We start from the raw sequence: 16,861 nt of genomic DNA, 5'->3' as shown, positions 1-16,861 counted from the left end.
CATTACCTAATTTAGTGAGGCTATTTCGATATCTCATCCGCTATCCTTTTTAAAAATGTTTTTAGAGCTTCGTTAGAGAGAGAGAAGTTAAGTTCATTCAATTTTGGAAGACTACTATGATTTACTATGCTAACCCTTTCAGATTTAGCGTCCGGTATACCGAACATGAACTTTTTAAACAGCTGCTAATCATTTATTAATTGAATAAATTTCAATTTTTCGAGTAGTGAACTCTTTACAATCTGCTTATTATTATCCGTGCAAGAATTTTTCATTTTGGTATTGACAACAATAAGAAATAGGGATTGGGAGAGAGAGAATGAGACTGGATTATTTTCTCAACCACGGATTCTCGTCGCGAAAGTGAGGGTTTTTTTTTCCCTTATCTTTTAAAAATGTATAATCTTTTATTAATCATTTCAATGCTTATATATTATGTTTTATTATTGTTTAGAAAATATTTTACAAAGAAGTTCGTTTTATGTTTCATCATTTTAATATCTGAAATATGTATTTCAATCATATATGTCCGGATTATTGGACGTGTCATAACCTTTTTAATTTTTCACCTATAAACTTGAAATTTGTCTATAAGATGCTTTTTACCATAGTGCACTGTCTACCAAATAAAAACATTTTTGGTTAAGTATTTCAAAATTCCATCTAAAAGGGCTCTAAACTATGAAAAAGACTTCTTTAGCAGGTTCCACCACTGTTGATTCTTTCAACGAGCTTTGTTTACTTTTCAAAAAAATGCTTAATTGTAGCTTCTTAAGTATAGTTAAGCCTTATGTCTGTAAGAGAAGTTGATGTGCTAAGTTATTTTTCGTTTGAAAGTAGTAAGATAAATTTTACTTCATTTGTCTCAAAGTACCCGCATAGTGTCATGCAGACTTATAACAATTAACTTAAATTTCAAATCGAAATTCACTCGATGCATATTCTCGATTTTGCTCTGTTTATTAGGAGATTGAAATAATTTTCTACAATTTTAAGTTGAATTAAATTTATTACAATTATTTGTTTTCCTAATGCTTTGATTTATTCTTGGTAATATTGATTTTTCAAGTAGTATTTTGGAAATAATTTTTATGACGATCTTTCAACGAGGTTTGTTTACTCTTCAAAAAAATGCTTAATTGTAGCTTCTTAAGTATAGTTAAGCCTTATGTCTGTAAGAGAAGTTGATGTGCTAAGTTATTTTTCGTTTGAAAGTAGTAAGATAAATTTTACTTCATGTGTCTCAAAGTACCCGCATAGTGTCTTGCAGACTTATAACAATTAACTTAAATTTCAAATCGAAATTCACTCGATGCATATTCTCGATTTTGCTCTGTTTATTAGGAGATTGATATAATTTTCTACAATTTTAAGTTGAATTAAATTTATAACAATCATTTGTTTTTCTAATGCTTTGATTTATTCTTGGTAATATTGATTTTTCAAGTAGTATTTGGGAAACACTATTTATGATATTTCAAATTGTACGCATTGCTCTATTTAGGTATAAGAAGGCACATAATAAAGTCGTAAACAAAAAGTATCGTGTTTCTTGGGTGGTTGGGTGATACAGGTCACACCTTGTTTTGAAGTCATATACACATTGCTAAAACTGCGGGTTGCACATGGCACCTTTTAGGGTGAAATACTGTAGCGACAGCAGCATTGCCTTAAGTGTGCCAATTGATTCCTTATGGCACCCCTAAGTGACCCCAAAAAGTGCCATTTGGTTCCACGTGCACCCTGTGACACTTCTAAGGATGCCATTTGGCACCCTCTGGTATCCTTAAGAGTGCCATTGAGGGCCAAAAGCACCCTTAAAGATGTGCCTCTGATTCTACTGAGTTTCACCCATATGCAACTAATTTTAACAGTGCACATACACACACAGATATAACTTTGTATATATTCGAAAGTATGAACGTAGTTACCTTATATTACGAGTAATACCAGTTTTAAAGATAAGAATTTGTCTATTACGGAAATGAGGTTCGGGGATAGGTATAAACCTCTTGGCTAAAGCCCCCGCAGGAGCAAAACAAATAGCCACTCGAGTTGTTTGGCGGTGTCACGGGGGAAAAAATGCCAATGGATCTGAAAGAACAAATCATATAAAGATAATCTCAATCCCCCTCATTCCACCATTTAAAACTCGCCTCAGTAACACGTGATCACGCAAAAGTAGAAGTTGACATTTCGAATAAATGTCGCGAGATAACCTTCGAAAGATTCGTTCTAAAAAGAACTTTCTCTCTCGACGCCCCCGCCGTGTATATTAAAAATACATTTCGCTCGAAGGATTAAATTGAAATGAAATCATTAACAACACAGAAAATGCGGGGAAAAAAAGAAAAGAGAACCTTTTCCGTCTCTCAGAAATGTAATTTCTTTTGAAGAAAATGACGAAAAAAAATATAAGCGGCTCTCTCCAGAAATCTTCTTTGCGCATATTAATTTATGTAATTAATACATCTTCTTTTCCCCGCTTCGTTTCCTCTGCTTCGCTTTTAATTATTTAATATTTTTGCGTTCCCAATGTAAGCATTCGATTTTGAGGACGACTGGTTTATGTTATCGCCGAGAGCTTTCGGAGAGATACTGCATAAAATTTCATTAAAAAGAAGTTGAGTTGAGATTTTTTTTTCCTTTCTTTCTTTCTTTTTTTTCTTTTTTGTGCTCTCTAAATAAAATTTTCTTTTCTGTGATGAAGGCTTATTGTTTTCTCAGTGCAAATAAGAGCGTCAACACGTCACTAATATCAATAATAAATAGGTTATACTTGCAATGAACATCGCAAACACTTGTGGTGACATCATAAGAATCACACCCTTCAAGAAAAGGACGCTTAGCTTGAAACGAAACAGGCTATTTTTCTTGTTAGAATAGTTTTCTTACAAATTGATAACAGATGCATGATTTTTTAAATTGAAAATTAGTTCCTTTTTTGCTATTTACGCCTTTGGTTTTTTCTTCTTGAAAATGATGCCTGCTAGGTTTGAATAGTTACTACATTGATAGTTTTCCTACAGTGTATCTCAAAATCAGAAAGTTCATTAAGTGAAACGTCTAGAGTAATGTGGTTTTCTTATTTCTTTTGAAAATATATACCTTACTGTGTTTATTTACTCTGACAATTACTTCCGTTTGTCAGATCTCTCTGATTAAGGTAGCAGAAACCGTTGTTTATTTTAGATTTTTCTTAAAAGCTGTATTCCAAAATGCAAATGTCCCCTTAGCTATTAGCCAAAGCTCTGAAACTTTATATAATGAGTATTTACGCTTAAAAAACAGAGAGAGTGTAATTATTTTCCATCCCCCCAAGTTTTTTTTTTTCTTCTCATGATATTTTTTTTTAAACCAATTTACTAAAAAATATTCAGCAGTTCACGTTAAAGAAGAATAATACTACTGATTTTGAAAAAGAAAAAAAGTAGTGGCATAAAAAACATTTTTAAAAGTTTTAAATCCATGTTTTTTTTTTTTTTGATTTTATACGTTCCAATTTGAATTTACTGCTTTTTATATAGGGGTGATATGGACATGTTAATTTTTACGCTGTTCGAGAGAATGGACAAGAAAGCACACCATTTTGACTATTCGCTTACTGTTTGCCTCATTCTATCACAGTTCTCCACATCGAAAAAAAATTTACAAGATTTAAAAATTACGCAGGGGAACAATTCATTACAAAATTTCTAGCGAATTAGATTTTTGATATGTTTTTGGGAAATATAGGCTTGCTGATGTCGGAACTGTAGGTCGTCTTCTTACGTCAGGTTTATTTTCTACATTTTGTGGAAATATGAGAATAAGACTCATACATGATTACTTTCCGCAGGAGAAGGCGTATCTCAAAAAGTCCTACTTTCCTCCTATTGGCTGATATAAACTTTTTAAAAAATAAAATAGATTGCTCCATTCCAAAAATATTATTAATATTATATGCAAAAAAACTTGAATTCATCTTATTGTCACGGCAAAATAATAATAATAACTTTTAGTGGGGATCGTAAAACGATTCTATGTTCATCAGAAACACAAAAAGGTAATTTTTCAGTTTATCCACTTTTAAGTTTCAAAATAAGTACGCATTTAAAAATCATTACAGAATAAAACTTAATAGGTACTAGAAGTGCGCAAAAAATTTGCCGGTAGGTTTGGAAAAAACAGAAAGAGAGAGAGAGAGAGAAGGGATATAAATATATGGGTAATTTGCTGTCAGCAGTTAGGAATCTTTGATTACGGTGACTTTGATTGATGGGTTATTTTTTACTAAAAAACCAACGTCGGTTAAACGAGGTTCTGGTTAAAAGAGTTTCGAATAACCGAAGTAACAAAAATTTCAATTTCATCTGAGACTTCGTTGAATTTAAACACAAACAAAACGAACTGATGTGTGCATCACATGACTTCCTTTTACTCCAATTTAATGTCATTTTCCCATTATTGGCAGTTTTAATATGATTTAATAGTTTACTCTCTAAATATCACCAACAGTAGCCAAATTAAAACCAGATTATTTTTTTTTAAATCGCCCAATTTGTCGCCAAGTTGGCGACAAAACTTGGTGACCAAAAGACTGACGATGTATCGCCAAGTGTCAACCAAGTTATAACACCACTTGAGTTTACATCGAAATTAACAATTATTTCCCCCCAAAAAAGGGGCAAAAGACCCCCTTTGGAGCATACGAATGCAACTGAAAAAGAAGGTGCACAACAAGACCCCAAAAGGAGTCTACGTACCAAATTTCAACTTTCTAGAACGTTCCGTTCTTGAGTTATGCGACATACATAAGTACATACAGACGTCACGAGAAAACTCATTGTAATTAACTAAGGGATCGTCAAAATAGATATTTCGGGTGTCTGTACGTTCCTAGGCACATATCCACGTGTGGTCGGTTGAAAAAAAAAAAAAAAAAAAAACGCAACATTCATTTGGGGGTGAGCAAAATGGAAATTAAGCCCGATTTTTGGGTGAAAATTTTTTCGCGAATACAATACTTCCTTTTTTGTAAAAGGAAGTAAAAATGAAAAGCACTGAGCCTCGCATCACCACGATAAATTCTAAGAAAAATGACCTGTATGCAACTTGAAATTCTGTTCGAAGATTATGAGCTTTAGAAGACGCCTCCACAGAGTTTGATTGCTGAAATGATGCTAATAATTTTTGCACCAATGCAATGAACAATTTTAGGCTTCTTTATTTTATAATTTTTTACCAGTTGCGACGCTTACTAAAGCATCTTAGATCGTTCTCATGACGTTATTCTTCAAACAATGCACTCAAATATTTCGTGCTAAAGAGTAACGTATTGACTTCATTATTTACTTAGCAATTGTTTTCAAGAATTTCAGAATGCAAATAAGTTATGTCAGTTGCTTATTGCTGTACTTTGCTAGATGATAAACATATAATGTGCTATTTTTAATTTTATCTTTATTATTTCTAAAATTTTGTTCAAAAAGTTCCAAATGAGTATAAATTGCACCAATCATTTTCTTTTTAATCTAACAAACATTTTGTAATGCATAATTCATTATTTTTAATCCGAACTTGATTACATCTAAATCACTCGCTTTCTTGTAGTTTCTAAAGAGCACCGTAACTGAACCTTTTATTGAGAACTGGATACTACAGTTGTTAAATTTGAAATTTTAATCTTAGTTCAGATGGTAAAAAAGTAACAAGCATTTTTTACGATCATTCTCTTTCCAGATCGTCCTAGAACCTAAATATCTTGGGCTCAGTATACTATGCTTTTGATTATTTATTTGGACGGCGTATGCAAAAATTAGTTAGCTCACAAAAATTCAAAAAAAAAAAAAAAAAAAAAATTAATTTGAATTTTTGGCATCTTGAATTCAAATTATGTTTTTCGCAATCACGAGCGTGTGTGTTTGTGTAGGCGCATGTGTGTGGGTGCGTGGGTGCGTAAGTGTATGTATGCATGTGTGTGAGTGAGTGTTGTGTACGTGCGTGTGCGTGTAGGTGTTCGTGTGTGTATGTGTGTAGGCGTTCGTGTGTGTGTGTGTGTAGGCGTTCGTGTGTGTGTGTGTGTAGGCGTTCGTGTGTGTGTGTGTGTGTAGGCGTTCGTGTGTGTGTCTGTAGGCGTTCGTGTGTGTGTGTAGGCGTTCGTGTGTGTGTGTAGGCGTTCGTGTGTGTGTAGGCGTTCGTGTGTGTGTAGGCGTTCGTGTGTGTGTGTAGGCGTTCGTGTGTGTGTGTAGGCGTTCGTGTGTGTGGGACATGGACGCCACCGCCCAGCAAAAGTGGATTTCGGGGGACAGTGCTCAGGACCAGCCGCGTCGCCGCCGGTGGACGGTGGTGCTGCAGGCCTGGTCCAAGCTGAAAAAGGAACCGGAACATCAAGGACTGTCAAGTGAGAACAATAAGCAATCGTGATTGCTCAAAAAAAGAGTTATTCACATAAGTTGAAAAGCTTACATACTATGAGATGCAAAAAAGATTTACGCGAAATTCTGTACGCCATCTAATGACCAAAGTGCCAAACCACTTCCAAGAATCTGGGTATTAATGTTCAATTTTAAACCCAAAAGTACTGCTTGGAGGGTTAGCCCATTTTTGCGTAACACCATCCATTTATTGTTTCTAAATTTTTTCAAAATTTTCGTTCGAAAAGTGAAGTTTAAAAATAATAAAAGTTACTCCTATATTTTCTCAAAAAACAATAACTACTGTTTTTTTTTTCTCTTTTTTTTTAAATTACGAAGCAACTTTTTTTTTTTGGTTATTTTCTCATTATTTCTGTTGATCAGATGCAAATTTTTCGTTCGAAAAGTGTGAAGCCTAAAAATAATATCAGTATATCTCCCATATTTTCTCACAAAACAACAACTACTTTTGTTTAATTATAAAGCAACTGTTTTTGGTTACTTTCTTATTATTTCTTGCTGATCAGATTACGTTGAGAAATACAAAACAGTATGTACGCAAAGATAAATAGATGGGTTAAAAGAGGAAAAAAAGCCCTAAAAAATAATCTAAGAACAACCCCTAAGAAAAAAAAAGCAATTTTTAACAGATTACAATCTTGAAACGTTTTCGATTGTTTCTAGAAAAACATACGTTTTGTTTAACTTTTCTTTAAGAAGAGAAAAAGAAAAAGAAAAGAACCCCACTGGCGCTTCAAGTTTAATATTCCCAACGATATTGTCAAGTGAAATGATTTCAAAAAGGACTCGTGTCACTTTTGCTCGGAGCGAATGAGATTTTCCCTCTCTCATTTCAAAGGATGCTTATTATGACATTCCAACACGATGACAATTTTGTTTGTGACTCCCTATTTAATTTTTACCATCTCGGTCGAAACCTCGCCGTTTTTTTACCTACGCGATTTCTCTTTTTTAATCATTCTCTCTTTACGCATCCGTTTTTAATTAGAAAATCCGTTACTTCTTTTTTCCCAGATTATTGAAAATTAATTCGACGTCTCGCGCCGGGGTCTTCGCGAGGGGGGAGGGGGCGTTCGAAATGAAAGCAAATATTACATCTACTGTAGAGAATTCCGTTCCAAACGAAGCGTTCACGCGAGCAGACGATCCTTACGAAAAGTTAGAAACTCTAATTAAAATTCGAGGAAGACTCTAACTTGCGCAACCCAAATGAATTGATTAATAGATGGGGGGTTGCAGAATGCAGACGATATTAAAAGGAAGACACTCGTTCTTTATTTGAAGGGGGGTATCGCTCGCGACACAAAGCTAAAACTTTCCGCTAGGTGGGCCGAATATGATTCGCGCATCGGAGTTTTAATTAGAAATATTCGCACTTCTGTCGCAAAAGAGGGATTGCAAAACTCAAATAGGCGTGCAGGGTGAACATAACCTCAGAAGTAAGACGTTTAGTAACTATCCGTAGACTTTTAAGCAACTCAAATTGCCATTTATAATATCGAAATTTCTCGTTCCTTCAATTTGAAATTCTAAGACCAAAAAATTGTTGTGCAACTGTAACATCAAATTGTTCGAAAAATTCGAATGCATAAATGATCCACGGTCAACAGGGAACTTTTGAAACTATGCAACGGCGAATACTAATCTGCCATGAGAAAGTAAAGCTCAGTACCTGCAAACTTTTCATTTTTCATTAATTTTTATTTTATTTATTTACTAGTGGTACCCGCACGGCTTTGCCCGTAATAGAAAAATTAAAAAGTCTTTTTCTTCGCCTGTCTATTTACAAATGTGTGGTGAATTTTCTCGCCGATTGGATGGAACCCATGTTACGGTTCCACGTTATGATAATTTCGTATCTCTCCAATTGGCTTGTGCCCATGTTACGGTTCCACGTTATGATAATTTCATAATTTACTCGTCCATCTTATGGTAATTTTGTTCTTAAAATTGGAATAGAAAAAGAACCACGCCGAATTTTCGAAAAATCGCTTCGAGGTGCACACCTTCATGCTACAAACTAACTTTGGGCCAAATTTCATGAAAATCGGTCGAAAGCTCTTGGCGCTATGCTCGTCAGAGATCCTGACACAGAGACCCTGACAGACAGAGAATCTAACAGACAGAGATCCTGACAGACAGAGAGAGATCCGGACAGAGAGATTTTCAGCTTTATTATTAGTAAAGATTCATTTATTTTGCATTTTTGTTACCTATTCTACTTTAGCTTTACTGTTCAAGCTTGCTTATTGGGTTTCTCTGAAAATTAATCACTAGAAAATGGTCAAAATCAAACATTTCCCTATTGTTGGTAATAACTCAAAACGCGTTTCTTCAAATACTCAAAACCTCATTTCTGCAGATATTGCGCTTTACATTCCCAAGGCCGTGATGAGTATCAATAATATCGAAAGAATTATCGATATTACTTTCATGTCCACACGTTATGTTATGAAGGACAAATGGATAGTATAGCAATGACCAGTGACTAAAAAAGAACTTATAAATTCCTCATGTAGGAAGGTTAAGTAATGTTCACGTGTTTTGTATACACAATAGCCCTAGCAGTTTTTTTTTCACCGCTCAACTACGCTGTTTTCATAACTTTTCCAGTTGTGCAAAAAATACATTGTCAGTTATTGCTACTTCTATTATCTAATTTTTTGTAGGTCACGGGATTTATGTTTGCCAATAATTGTAGCTCTTTTAATTACGATAATTTATGTACGTTTTAACTCAAAAATTAGAATTCTTGTCAATACCCTAAAATAAGGTACCAGTCCCACCATTTGAAATTGTTCGAGGGGTGGAGGGGAGGATGAAAGGGTTTCATTGTGCAGCACTCATTACACATTACAAAAAACCACGAAATACGTACGCACACCAATGATACATCTATACAGTTTTGATAAACTAACTTTTGAAAAAATTCTTTAAACTTAAGTAGAAATTGCCCCTCTTGTACCTCTCTCTTCCTCCCTTCTAAATGGTAGGTCAGAATAATCTACGATTACGGAACTCTTTCTGCTTACAAATATGACACAAAAACAGAAAAAATAAATGAAGTAACATTAAAAATGACGAAGTCAAAAGGAAAAACCGATTGCACATTTGTTTTAGATCCTTTACTTGTTTTCTCTCCGAGATAAATATGGAGAAGAAATAAATCAGGTTTGTTACAGGAACGTTATTAATACTTATGCTCCCAGTTGTTTATTTCAGCAACACAGTGCAGAAAATTGCGTAGTGCTTTTTGTCATCGCAAATAAAAATCAAACATACCCGAAGGAATTCATCCCAGTAGATAGATATCTGGGATAAATATTGCATGTTGTGTTTATAAAAAACATATTGAATCATTTTATGATATTTTTAACCTAATTGATTGATTTATTCATTTTTTATTTTTTTCGCCTTTGCACTTTCTATCTTTAAGAAAGCACTCGTTAATTTCAAACCTTAATTTTCTTTCTTTCTTTTTTTTTTTTTGTCCTTTTTTACTCTTTTTCCTTTTAGCTATTCTTTTAATATGTTGTATTTAAAGAAACATATTTTTTGAAAAGTAGAATATTTTTTAGCATTTATAGTATACTTTGTCTTTAAAAATTGCGTTGTGTATCAAATGTATCCCCTGTTGGATGACATGTACCACATCAGGAAATTTGCTTACCCAATTTGATATTTCAACTGTGGCAAATTTTGAGCTGTGTAAAGATAGGAGGAGGTTATACTTTACCCAGAGACCTGCGTGGGCTATTTCATAATTCGTACCCAATTTTCTTCTCAGCTTGTGAATGCTGGGATTTGAATGAGCATTTTAATTTTTGGAAACTACTACAATAGCTCCAGAGATTCCTTTAGTCCTTCTTCGGAAGCCCTGACGAAGTATTTAAGCTTGCTGGCAGTTGTTCCAAGATTTCCTTTTACATCCGGAATTTAATTCATAGTAGATCTATAAAGAATTCACTTGCGGTATCCTCATTGGGAAAGAAAATATCTCTTGACTCTACCAGCCAACAAGATGTGCTATTCCCTTTCTCATTATTTAGATCCCCGTGTCTGTCATCTCCTCCAAGCTCGAGATACCATTGATCATGCCGGAGGGGGTGGAAAAGAACTCCAAGAGAAGGATGGGACATCATCTTTGGAGATGATTTCGAGGGGTTTCTGAGATCATTTACCCTCTTGACCTACGGGGTGAAGGGGAGGGTGGCTGCTGCCCATTCCCGCAGGGTTCTTTTGATAAAGTCACAGCTAAAGATGATTTTGAAGATTCGAATGGCATGTCATGGCCCTTGAATGTCGTTGCCGATTTCAAAAGGTTAAAAGAAGATATTGACTGATTCGTACGACAATTTTCATTGAACTCCGATTGTATTCTACGCAATTTAATCTAGCGTTATTTCGAATCAACTGCTGATGACAGTATGTAGGTGAAAGTCTCTCCCATTAATATATGAGCAAACAATGACCTAATTTACTTCTAAAGAGGGAAGTCTTTTAATTAGAAACTAACTTCCTCTCTTGAAGATACGGGTCGGGCCAGAATGAGTTGTGCTCTCTTGGAGGGCAGCTCTACAGTGTCGGCAAAAAAAAAAAAAAATCTTTACATTTTGTTGGCAATTAAAAACTTTACATGCAAACTTCTTTTTATGATTTTACTTGGCATGCTCCCTACTTATTTGATCGAATACCAAATATTAGTCCAGAGTAGGGCCGAATATTTGATATTCGGCCAATTCACAAGAGAGCATGCCAAGTAAAATCACGACAAGAAAAAAAGTTATGTAAAATTTTTAACTGCTAACCAAATGTAAAGATTTTTTTTTTTTTTTTTTTGACAGCACTGTACAAACTATATATAATTTATTTCTATATTTTTGTGAAAGTATCTCTTATACCCACGGAGACATAAGCATCTCTTTCAAAAATGCAAATTTTATTTTGAGGTTTTCGGCTCATAACACGCAGAGTTTTCCGTCGACCGTTACTAAACTTTCAGAATATTTGACAGCATACAAGAGACACATAATAATGAAATTTGAAGTTAAAATATAAAAAATTTGATGAAATATGAACGTTTGAAGCAATTGAGTTTTCACTGCGCATGCGCAAAAGATATCAATTTATAGCCTTTATAATCCAAAACCCAGATAGACTCTGCACCTCGTGATAAAATTCCAGCTCAATTTCTTAAAAATTCAAAAACTATCAGCGATCTTAATGAGCCAAATTTCAATAATTCTTTTATAGGCGATGACTCGTGAGGGATCGTTCGCAAATTGGTAACATTTGCCTGCAGTCATTCAGTGTGATTCGTGATAAAAATAGATTATTTGCAAACAATCCCGAGTCGTCGCTTATCGAAGAATTATTGAAATTTGGCTCGTTAGATCGCTGATAACTTTTTGATTTTTTAAGATATCGAGCTGGAATTTTATTATGAGGTATACAATATATCTGGGCTTTGTATTATGAAGGTTATAAATTGATATCTTTCGCGCATGCGCAATGAAAACTCAACTGCTTTAAATGTTCATATTTCAACAAATTTTCAATATTTTAATTTCAAATTTTACTATTATGTTTCTCTTGTATGCTGTCAAATATTCTGAAAGTTTAGTAACGGTTGACGGAACTGCGTGCTATGAGCCAAAAACCTTAGTATAAAATTTGCATTTTTGAAAGAAATGCTATATCTCCGTATGTATAAGAGATACTTTCACAAAAATATAAAAATTAATTCTGCATAGTTTGTAGAGCGCTGGCCAAAACAAAATCTTTACATTTGGTCAGCAATTGAAAATATTACGTAACTTTTTCTTGTCGTGATTTTAGTTGGCATGCTCCCTTGTGAATTGGCCGAATACTAAATATTCGGCGACAACCTGGACCAATGTTCGGTATTCGACCAAATAATTGGGAAGTATGCCAAATAAAATCAGGACACGAAGCTTGCATGTTGATTTTTTAATTGGAAACTAAATGTAAAGATTTTTTTGCCGGCACTGTAAACTGACTGCAGTTGCTCCTCTGTATCAAACGGGATTAATCAGATTGTTACACACACTGAATCTCCTTTTCCCCTAGTACAACGTATACATAATTGAGGTTTGTACAAGAGGCCTTGAAAAAGGAAGTCGAACATATTTTCGTTCAAAGATGAGTCTGCTCTCAGCACAGTAATTTAAAGTGAGTGTGATGATTATGCAATGACTAAATCAGTCTCGATAGACTTTTAATTTTATGTTAAACTTATTTCTTTTCGTTTTAGACCAAAAAAACATTCCAGAGTGCTGCAATTGCAGACGATGACGATGGTAACATTCGTGCTTTCTGTGTTGTCTAATTTTATCAATTTTCATTAATCCGATATTTTGAAACTTAAATAACCCGAAAAGAAGTTGGACAGTGGAATACGCAAAACAATTACTCGAAGAGATGTTTGATTTGTTTGTAACTGTTCCGGAATCTAAACACAGTTTGTGTATTGCTGAAATCATTCTAGAGTATTGGGAATAATTGCATTCTGTGCATCGATGCATCAACCCATTACATGTGTGAATTCTTAAGAAATTGTTTTATTTAGCATTACTGTTGCTAAACCATACCAGCTATTTTCAACTAGCATTAGTATTGAAACTACAGGAAACATTTTAGAAGCGCCATACAGATAAAATGAGCTGATGAAGGCTGAAAACCCTTTTTCCCTGTGTCCATCCTAATTTATTGTTAGAAAATGTCGTTAAATATGAGGCAGTGAGAAGCAAAGGTATGCAAGTAGACTATTTTAACTTTCGAGTAAAACGCTTTTAAAGATCAGATCCTAGGTAGGCTTTCATTGAATTTTTTTCTAAATCATGCTATGCAGCAGCACCTACAGGGCTGGCTACTAATACCATCTCTTGCCCCAAGAGAGAGGAGAGGTTCACCCACCATTTGTACTGGTTACCTCCAAATTTTTAAGTTTGCACTTGCATCCCTTTGCTTCTCATTAGTACCTCATATATATCTGAAAACGACTATCTCGAAAAAGTTTACATCCATCTTTTTTTTTTTTTTTTGTAACTTTAATAGACTGGGACTGGGAAGAGTTGCAATTACTGAACTCTTAAATTATGACTTGGTATTCAATGCGCGTTTAACCTAGAAGAAATAATGCTGACACTCTTTTTGAGGAATTTGTATAAGCATGCCACTAGTTGTGAATATTTCTCTGGGAGATTTGAGAAATTTATGAAATGTCATTTAGTTTTTTCCCCTAAGGCATTACAGCCTGGTGCAGTATAAGGCAATTAGCTTCTTCAATTTTTTTCTATCCGTTGCTATGATTCTCCAGGTTTACTTGCCTTTCAATGTTTCCAAGCTGCATTTTTGATGGTATTCTTCGCTTTCTTTTTATTTTCCATTTGGTGAATGTGATCTATTTTATTTCATTTGGCATCTCCAGTTATCAATAAACATACTTATCGTATTTGACTATTCTTTATTACGTACTTACCTCCACACATCATTGTTGTTAATTACACCAAACTTTATTGATATTTTATGTTCTTACGCCCTCACGAAGCTAAAAGCGGTTATGTGTCGCAGAAATCATTTCAGAGTAGTGGGAGGGGATAATTGCTTTTTCTGGAACAAAACGCCAACTCGGATTATTTGTGAGGAATCTATCCTGATGGAAGAATGAGGGATGGTCGGTCAACACCACTTCCATCACGAGAGGCGTCAGGGGGTAGTGTGGGGAGCTAATGGCTTGGGTACACACTAGGCGGGAGAGTCCATTCCTCGGACCCATGATCGATGCAGTCCCTGGAGTACGAATCCTCGTTACCAAGGAGAGGCCACACCAAAGGCCAGATTTCGATAGGCGGAATGTGGAGCTGGAATCGACTTTTGTTTTGACGGATTTTCTCCAAAAGAGATTCACCACTGTTCAGTGCGTGTTCTTCTGCAATTTCTGAGACCAGTGTCGTACCTTAAGCTTTAGGTATACTTAGACAGACACATATTTATATGGATCATTTTCAGATATAATAGAAAATATTTATGAACTAATATTAATGAAATTTTATTGCTTACATTGAACGAGTTTATTTTATACAAATGCAATTATCTATGTAGAGTGTGCTGATAAGGAAGAAGATGTTATCCTAAACAGTTTCAATACTTCCTGTTACTTGGTGATAGTGTTAGTACACTGGAAGCTGCCTAACATAACACCACTCTTTAAGAAAGGGCATAAACGCTAAAACAGGTCATTATAGACCTGTGTGAGTGTAATTGCGGCAGCTTGTAATAATTTTGAAACTTTGTTTGAACTAAAGATATTGAATTTTATGACCAGGTTTTAAGTATGATTTGGAAAGGGGAGATTGCATGTAACTATCTTGTGTTACATTTCAATAATGAGGATACCATTGCTTTTGGTAGTAGAAAGTATACAGATGGTGTTTATATTGACTTTCAAAAAGCTTTTGATCAAGTTCCGCACGTTGCTCTGCTAAGCAAACTGGTTGTATTGAAACAGAGGAAAAACTTTAATTTGGTTCAGATATCGACTTACTTGGATTAAACAGAGTAGTTGTTAGGGGTAATTATTCTCTGTGTATTGATGTTTTAAGTGGTGATGCACAACGTTCAGTTTTAGGGCCATTGTTGCTTTATTGTTTTTAATAATGATAGTAATAAAAGGCATTTTGGGAATATTAATGTTTTTGCAGATGATCTCAAAGTTATACGGTATAGTTGACAAAGAAAAATCAAGTGAAAAAGCTTTAAGAGAATTTAGATCGGATTTCTAAGTGGCCAGTAAATCGGGGTATGTGATTCAATGGTGTAAAATGTCAAGTGCTTCTGTAAGTGATGGAAATAAGTAAGCAAGCTCTCATTGATAGGGATTCATCATTAGCAAAGAAGAAGCAATTGTTGATTTGGGTTTCTTAATTAATCAAGACTTTACTTTAGTCAGCAATACAGTAACGAAGGCAGGTTTTATTAACATGCCTATTTTCACAATCATGAGAATGTTTTATACCTTTAAACGACAGTTTGCTAAGACCTCTTTGGAGTACACTGTACATCTTTTGTCTCCTTGGCTAAAGAAAGATTTTAACTTACTGGAAAAACTTCAAAGTAATGCTAGTAGGACAGTCAGTGGACTTTCGAACTTAGATTACTGTTCCAGGATGAGAACCCTGAATATAGATATTCTTGAGCACAGAAGAGTATGAGTAAAAGAAAGATATGATCCAGTTATGAAAGTTCATTAAAATGAAGGGTGTTGGTGGGCTAAAATACTCCGCTGATAGAAAAATCAGGGTAACTGTTTTGAGCTTTTCAAACCACTAACTGATCTAAAATAAGGAAAAATGATTACTTCAAATGGATGAAATCTTTCCCCCAATATCAAAGAATAAGACAAACTTTTAACAACAAAGTAAAGCTGTGAAACGTGAAAATTCCAGATCTCATAGGGGTAAAAGGTTGTAGACATTTGGAATAGTTCACCAAACAAGCAGCTGTTCCTTTCCAGGGGATGAAATAGTTATAAGATGGCTCTTGATCTTTGGAGACTGACTTGACTTTGAAGTAAGATCTTTTTGAGGAACTAAAAAATTGACTACGATCAGCCTAGATAGGCCCAGAGCCTGTTTCTGTTTTGAAGTTCATTTATATAAGTTATAAGATAAAAGAAGATAACTCATTCTTATGTTTAAAAATAAGTAATTCATTAAGCAATTTCTAGTCGTTATGCAAAATAATCAGGTTTTTGGTTTCTGTTAAACTGTTATTAAAGGAGAGAAGAAAGACAAAATATACCTACGTCTCTGTGCAATTCAAAAATCAGTACTAATAACAATAACAGTGCAGGCATATTAACATTTAAGCACATAAATAATTTTGTGCGTAAATAACGAGTCATGACTTGTTGCAACCATTTTTCCCATTCAGCTTATTTTATCCAGAAAATATCCGAGCCCATTTCACAAAATGACAACTTCTGCAAGAACGTTTAATTTACGTGTCTGCACCGCTGCTTTGGGGGAAGGAGAGAGGAATGCGCTGTACCTTTATCGACAACGTTGTCGAAGAGTAACTCAAGAATTACTTTTTGTAGTCTTTACCATGAAATGCATCACTTATGAAAGTAACGGCATGCATTTTGCATACGGTAAGCATCGATCTTCTTCTTTTTTTCCAAAATCCAAATTGGAGAGTCGCTTCGTTTTTGCCATAATGCGTTTCTGATCTCTTGTTCCTTATTGTCGATCTCCATAAGCCACTACAGAAATGACCCACTTTTTCTTTTCAAGAGGCACTGCCATCCGATTTCTGGACCCGATCTCGCTCTTTTCCTATCCCCGCCTCCGCGTTCGATTGGAAAAGGGGTCCCCGCAAAAACCTCGATCGACTTCTAAATTCCTTCTGACGAGAAGGAAAAA

The 16,861-nt window shown here is 34.7% G+C and overlaps 1 protein-coding gene across 1 annotated transcript in view; it reads left to right on the top strand.

The window, feature by feature from the left end:
- Window positions 1-16,861, top strand: part of LOC129224654 (paired box protein Pax-6-like) — a 163,859-nt gene that overhangs the window by 81,002 nt on the left and 65,996 nt on the right. The window lies entirely within an intron of this gene.

Source organism: Uloborus diversus, chromosome 1 (assembly GCF_026930045.1).
Source record: "Uloborus diversus isolate 005 chromosome 1, Udiv.v.3.1, whole genome shotgun sequence".
Lineage (NCBI taxonomy): Eukaryota > Metazoa > Arthropoda > Arachnida > Araneae > Uloboridae > Uloborus > Uloborus diversus.
The sequence above is the reverse complement of the archived record's forward strand: the minus strand, read 5'-3'. Positions and strand labels throughout refer to the sequence as shown.